Source organism: Cebus imitator, unplaced genomic scaffold, assembly GCF_001604975.1.
Source record: "Cebus imitator isolate Cc_AM_T3 unplaced genomic scaffold, Cebus_imitator-1.0 Scaffold48, whole genome shotgun sequence".
Classification (NCBI taxonomy): domain Eukaryota; kingdom Metazoa; phylum Chordata; class Mammalia; order Primates; family Cebidae; genus Cebus; species Cebus imitator.
The window spans coordinates 4,121,666-4,129,350 of NW_016107363.1; the positions used below are offsets into that span (position 1 = coordinate 4,121,666).

General features: G+C 36.7%; 1 protein-coding gene across 6 annotated transcripts in view; it reads left to right on the forward strand.

Moving 5' to 3' along the window:
* Nucleotides 1-7,685, forward strand: part of FHIT (fragile histidine triad diadenosine triphosphatase) — a 1,489,467-nt gene that overhangs the window by 364,973 nt on the left and 1,116,809 nt on the right. The window lies entirely within an intron of this gene.

A 7,685-nucleotide genomic window follows, 5' to 3' on the forward strand; every position in this document is an offset into this window, starting at 1 on the left:
TCATTAGGACTTTACATGGGCTAAGGCAGACGCGGACAACAGTGGGACTGTTGGTGTGTTATTTGTGTTGCTCGTTATTACAGAGAACTCCAGATTCACTGGTGTCAATTCTGTGCGTTCCAGCACCCTTCTAGTCAACTGTAGGGTTATTCGTGAGGGCAGGATATGCCTGCCCATGACTTTGTCAAGTTTCTGAAGCCTAGAAGTTTTGGGAACTGCTCTCTAGGATGTCCTAACGTGCTCGATGACAGTTGTGTAAGGCCTTGGAGAGTCTTGGAGCATTGGAATTCCCTATGATCTTCAAAACATAAAACTAGCGGTAGTAGTTCAACTCACATCTAACGGCCTCAGCCCATGCCTGAGAGCCAGAAACTTTTCTGACATACAGCGTCCGCATTAATTTCTGCAAATAACATCTTCACGTATGGAAATGTCACAGTTTTTTTAAAAAAATGTTTTGTAGGCTTCTCAGTTCTAACTTATTTTTGTCCATTTGAATATATTTTTTAAATTGGGGAACTATATGATTCCTCATCTAGGACCAAAACTTACTAGCTCTGCATCCTTTCTGTTAGGCATTCAGACTGCTAGATATGCTGCTCTGCATGGAATCTTAAATCCTTCATCTGCGGTTGCTCGTTGGCATTTGCAAGGGGCTGAAGCAATGTCTGAGCCACTAGAGGCCAGAGGTGGCCCGGCCCAACCAGGTCTCTGACAGTGAAATAAATATCTGTTATTTGTCCCATGTCTTCACTTTTCAGCTTTGGGCAAAATGAGCGTAGACACTGAGAAATAATACTGATTAGACAGAGGATTGCTCATGATAAAAGATCTGTTTCTGGGAATTTAAGTGTTCCTGTAAATTAGCATTATTGATTATTTATTCTCTCCACAAAGTCTACAGATGATTTTAGAATACTGAAACTATTATTCTCCCTTGTCTAGTGTAATTACCAGAACAAGGAATAATCTAATTAAAAGACAACAAGGATGCATTCTAATTGTTCTAATAAATTATGTTAACACACAGCACATGCCATTGCTTTTCAACAGGAATTTATTTAACAGATTGACAGCTTGTCCTTTACTGCCACAATCTTAAATTTCATTTCTTCTAAACAAGACAACTTACAATAGGGTAGTTAAATATTCAGAAATCTGTTGGATTGGTAAGAGAATCTAAAGATCCATGTGGTACATACAGATGAAGAATTAGATTTTGGGTTCTACAGATAAAATAATGACCCAAAATAGAAGAGGGTAAAATAGAGAAGAATAGAGTCTGAAGTAAAAATCAAAAACAGGTTGTTGGAATGAGGCAATAAACTTTTCATTTGCTTTTCTATTATCAAGCAAAATATACATGATAAGATGATACAACTCATATAATTGCATTTGCTTAATTTTAGACATTTTACACAAATCTGTTAGACACCACATGGTACACTGCATATATGAGATGGTGCCCTCCATAAAGTCATGTCATGATATGGGCAAAAATTCATTCATTACTGTTAGTCCATATGGTTTTCACAGAAAACATCAGTCTCCCTGCTTATTTGAACATAATTCAGACATAATTTGTCACATAACTATATGAGAAAGCCCTCAAGGCAGTACAGAAAAAGATGTCAAGAAGAATGTGTGGAGAAATAAAATCTATGTAGAGAATGAAGGAAAGTATACAATCAATTCTAAATAAACACGGATATTCTTTACCTATTTCAAACAAGCAGATTCCCAGGTTGGCTTTTGTTATTGTCCTTGATATAACAACCTTTGACATTTAATTAGTAAGCTTACAAGTAGGAAGGGATCTTTCTCATAAGGAAGACTGCGGACTTTGTGGGAATAACTTTTGACCTCTGCAGGATTGATTCATTCAGATGTCAAATTCATCACAGACTACGAGGCTGGCAAACATGCAGACAGTAGTTCATATTCCTAAAGCCCACTTATTTGAGAACAGCAGTCATATAGAGAAAACAAAACAAAAGATACGTCATAAAGGATGTAAAAATTAGAAGAGAAATCATCTTTTGTGTCAAAGGAATGCCTTCCAATTTCCTCCCTATCTGAATATGCCTTGGCCTACCTGGGTGATGATTTTCCGCTCCTTACTCACTGTCTATTGTATTCTAGTTCATGCCTTCATTTTTGATGGACAACTTTCATGCTCTTTTTTTCTGGTTTTGAAAATGTGTTACTTCTTTCAAGGCCTTTAGGTTCTGAAGATGTCTTTCCTCGAAAGAGAACTGAGGACTAGAGAGCGTCTCACCGAACTGAAGAACCCTCGCCACTGGGTCTAAATAAGATCAAGTGCCCTCTGAGAGGCAGCAGGAAAGTGACAAGCATTAAAAAAAAATAGTTGGACTGTAAAGGAAATAAAGGGATAGTTAAATACGCCCTTATGGTACCACGTACACACTTTTTATTCTACTGTTTATTTTTTTCTGTTTCTCTGAAATTACATTTTACCAGAAGTGCGATAGCTGTTATGTAAATGAAAAAATGCATTCCATTTCATTTCTAGAACCGACTCTAGATGCTTCTAAGGGGTGGGGTGGGCTATGTGGCTGGGCAGAGGGTCAGCATAGTAAATGGGAGAGGAAGAGGGACAACAAATGAGCCCCAGTCGCTGGAGGATTTGGGGACTGGGCATTTCTGGAGCATAGAATGTGAACTTGACATACCGTACCTAATCTGGTATTTTTTTTTTCTGGCATTGGGAAATTTTCATTTAGTAAATAATGCAAAATATACCTTAAGAAATGTTACTGTTCTGACAGAAACTGACAAAAGCCAGGCAATTGGAAGCAACAGGAAAGCTGAAGCACTTCACTGAATGTGCTGCCATCTAGCCATGATCTCATTGCATGCTGCTCCACTCACTGATCACAGAGACACTGAAGTCATTCAGCAGGAAGGATGGAGTGTGTGCAAAATGGAGTGTAGAAGGCAGGGAACCAGCTGAGTCTTTTATCTTTATTGGCTGTTAACACATCCTACCAGTCCAGAAACTAAATTAGATACATATTAGACTAACGATAATGTTAATAATTCATTGAAAAACTACTTTAAAAAGAGTGTTATAGTAGCAATCATTGCTTTAAATATAACACTCACCATTTTCATCTGTTTGGTAGCTCCTCGTGGTACACAAGATAAAGCTTAAACTCCTCAGTAGAGGATTATGCCCTCTAGCCCGGCATCCATCCCTTACCCGTCTTTTCTATGGCAGCTCTTGCTTGTTCCAAGGGATGTTCTATACTTCGGCCAGGCATTCAGTCTTACAGATTCTCAAATGGACCATCGTTTCTGCTTCTCTCAGGGCTTTCGTGCAGGGTTCCCCTCCACTTGGGAACTCCTTTTACTACTTAACCTTCAGAACCTGGTTCACACATTGCTGAGAAGTTTCTACTGATTCTCTCAAGCAGTGCCGACTCTCTCTGTGTCAACATTGTGACCAGTGCCTACCTGCATTTTGTACTTACAATACATTATTGTAATTAGTTTTCATGTTTTTTTTTTTTTCTGCCAGAATCAGAATTTCTTGTAGCCTGGTGACATTTAAATTCAGTAGGATCCAGTTTATTGTGTGTGTAGGTATATATTTATATATATAAATAAATTCAATAGGATCCAGTTTATTGTGTGTGTAGGTATATATATATATATATATACATATATATATATGTATATATATACATATATATATATGTATATATATAAATGCACTCAGCTTATTGTGTGTGTATGTGTGTATATATATATATGTACCATTGTGTACCATATATATATTTATATATATGAATAAATTCAATAGGATCCAGTTTATTGTGTGTGTAGAGAGATATCTCTCTACACACACAATAAACTGGATCCTATTGAATTTATTCATATATATAAATATATACATATATATATATTTTAGCTCTCCCTGCATGTATTATTTTTGAGTTTTTGCTGAGACTCAGGAACTTAAAGCTTTCAAAGTCCAGAATGCAAATAATAATCAACAGTCAAGCCAGTATCCTATAGCCAGTGAAAATATCCTCAGGAATAATAGGGAAATCAATATATTCTCAGATGAAGGAAAATGAAGAGAGTTTGTTGCCAGAAAACCTGCCCTAAAGGAACGGCTAAACAAAGTTATCTGTCAAGGTTGTGGTAAGGTACAATTGCATCATTGAACTCTCCAGTCTGGATGACACAGTGAAACCCTGTCTCAAAAGAAGGGAAAAGAAAGAAAGGTATCTAATTGGAAAGGAAATGATTAAAAATAGATCTCTTCAACATCAGGAAGGAAGAAAAAGACATGGCAAAAACATATGTACTCTTGAGATCGCTAAATTATGTTTGAAGGTTGAAGCAAAAATTCCAACATTCTGAGGTGGATGTAAGTGCATGTAGAGGAAGTATTTAAAATAATTATGTTATAAATGGGGGAAGATAAAGGGATGCAAAGTGGGGAGGTAAGTTTCCTATATGTTACTCAAACTGGTAAAATGATGACACCAGTAAGCTGTGTAAGTTATCAATACATAATGTAATACCTAGAGAAACTATTAAAAATTATATAGAGAGATGCACTGAAAAACACTTTAGATAAATCAAAACAGAATTCCAAAAAGTGTTAAAATAGCCTGTAAGAAGTATGGGAAAGAAAATAGAAAAACACAAAGAGAACAAACAGAAAATGAACAAAAAATAAAATGGCGCTATAAATTCTAAAATATCAATAATTATATTAAACTTAAATGGTCTACATGTACAACTTACAATACAGAGAAGAGATTAGCAGAATTGTTTAAAAAACATGACCCTACTGTATACTGTCTATGAGAAGCTCACTTTCAATATAACAATAGAGGCAGATGGAAGGTAAAATGATGGGAAAAGATGTATAATGCAAACTTTAATCAAAGGAAAACAAGAGTAGCTGGTTCTTTGAAAAAGTTAACAAAGCTGACAATCTAGCAAGTCTGACAAAGAAAAGAGAAAAGACACAAATTACCAATATTGTAACTAGGCAGCTTGACTTCAAAATGCATTTTAAAACATTTTTTTTTCCTCCTCTTGGTTTTCAAGATACAACCTTGAAAAACTGTAGAAACTTTTTCCCCAGCCTTAACACAGACTCCATATCCCTGCCTTTTTCACCATATATACTCTCTTCACCTTTATCTAACTATATACTAGTGTCTGATTATTGTGCCTTCTTAGATGTTCCAGGGGCTAATCTTGAGACAGGCAGACCAAGCTTGGGGTCCCAACTGCAAAATTTCAGAGATTTTTTCAAGGTGTCTAGTTAAAAACCTGGGGTCACTCCTGCTCAGGAACTTAAAGCTTTCAAAGCCCTGGATGGAAATAATAATCAGCAGTCAAGCCAGTATCCTATAGCCAGTGAAAATATCCTCAGCCATGAAGGGGAAGTCAAGACATTCTCAGATGTCTTGACTCACCATCCAGGTAGACTAAGACCCAAGAACAAGACACACAGATATTATATTAGTACAATTCTTGCATGCCTTCTTTATCAAGTTTTCCCTTTTTAAACCCCTGCTTTCCCCTCAAAACCAAAGTGATTGCTTTGGGTGAGAATCCGACCATTTCCCCTTTACTAGATTTGGTTAGTAAAATGGCTTACTTTCTACCAGACTTATTCTTGTTAACTGGACTCTGCAAATGGTGGACATCTGGACCTGATTTGGTTATAATCGTTATATTATCAGGAATGAAAGAGGAGATATCACTACAGACCCTGTAGACATCAAAAGGATAATAAAGAAATGCCATGAACAACTCTACAGACTTAAATTTGACAACTTAGATGAAATAGGCCACTTCCTCAAAAACACGAATTCCTACCATTCACACATCATGAAATAGATAATGTTTAAAAGCCCATAACTATTGAAAATTGAATTCATCATCTAAAAACTCCCTGAAAATAAATATTTAGGCCCAGAAGCCTTCACTGGATAATTCTACCAAACATTTAAAGAATTAATAGTTTTATACAATCTCTTCCAGAAAATAGGAGAGAACACTTTGCAATTCATTTTAGGAAGCTGGTGTTACCCAGATACGAAAACCAAACAAAAACATTGCAAAAAAGAAAAAATATATACCAATAGCCATCATTAATATAGACACAACAATCCTTAACAGAATATTAGTAAGCAGAATTCAGGCTAAAGGAGTTATATACCATGACAAAATGGAGTCTGTTCCAGCAATGCAAGGCTGGTTCTACCTTTCCTATTCAACATAGTGTAGGAAGTTCTAATCAACACAGTAAGGCAAGAAAGGGAAATAAAAGGCATACAGATAGAAAGAAAGAAAACTGTTACTGTGTGTTGATGACATAATTTTCTACACAGAAAACCTTAAGTGAGCTACAAAGATAGAAAAACACAAAAGGACCTCTTAAAACTAGCAAGTGGCTGGGTGTAGTGACTGATGACTGTCATCCCAACATGATGGGAGGCCAAGGCAGGAGGATAGCTGGAACCTAGGAGTTCAAGGCCAGCCTGGAAAATACGGAGAGACCTTATCTCTCCAACAACAATACAAATGAGCCAGGGCTAGTGGTGCATGCCTGTCATCCCAGCTACTCAGGAGGCAGAGGCAGGAGGACTGCTGGGGCTCAGGAGGTTGGAGCTGCAGAAGGTTGTGTTGTGCCACTACCTGTTTGCCACTGCACTCCAATCTGGGTGGCAGAGTGAGACCCTGTGTCAAACAAACAAACAAAAAACGAATAATTCAGTTCAATAAGGTGGCAGGATACAAGATAAACATTTAAATTATCAATTGTATTTCTATATACTAGCAATGAATCTGTGGATGTGAACTTTAAAAATATAGTACAATTTGCTTTAGCTCAAAAACATGAAATACTTATATAAATCCAATAACACATTTACAAAACTTGTATGTTGAAAATGATATTATATTGATGAAATAAATTTTAAAAATCTAAATAAATGGAGAAAAATATTTGAAAGTCACAGAATAGTAAAGATACTGATTCTTCCCAAATTGATTGATATGCAGGTTTAAAGCAGTTCCTATCAAAATCCCAACATGATTTTTTTCATGTATAGATGAGATTATTCTAAAATTTATACAGAAACAAAGGAATTAGAGTAGCTAAAACAATATTGAAGAAGAAATAATAAAGTGGGAGGAATCAATTTACCCAATTTCAAGACTTATTACATGGTTACTCTGTGGCTATCCATGGCGTGATAGAAACACAGATGAATGGAACAGAATAGAGAATCCCCCAAATTGACCCAAATAAATATACCCAATTGATTGTCAACAAATATGCAATTTCTCTCAATAGAGGAAAAAGTTGCTTTTCAACAAATTTTCCTAGAGCAATCGGCAAAAAGGGAATGTCAAACTAAGTCTCACACCTTATATGAAAATTAACTCAAAATATATCATGGCCGGGCGCAGTGGCTCAAGCCTGTAATCCCAGCGCTTTGGGAGGCTGAGGCGGGTGAATCACGAGGTCAAGAGATCGAGACCATCCTGGTCAACATGGTGAAACCCCGCCTCTACTAAAAATACAAAACATTAGCTGGGCATGGTGGCGCATGCCTGTAATCCCAGCTACTCAGGAGGCTGAGGCAGGAGAATTGCCTGAACCCGGGAGGTGGAGGTTGCGGTGA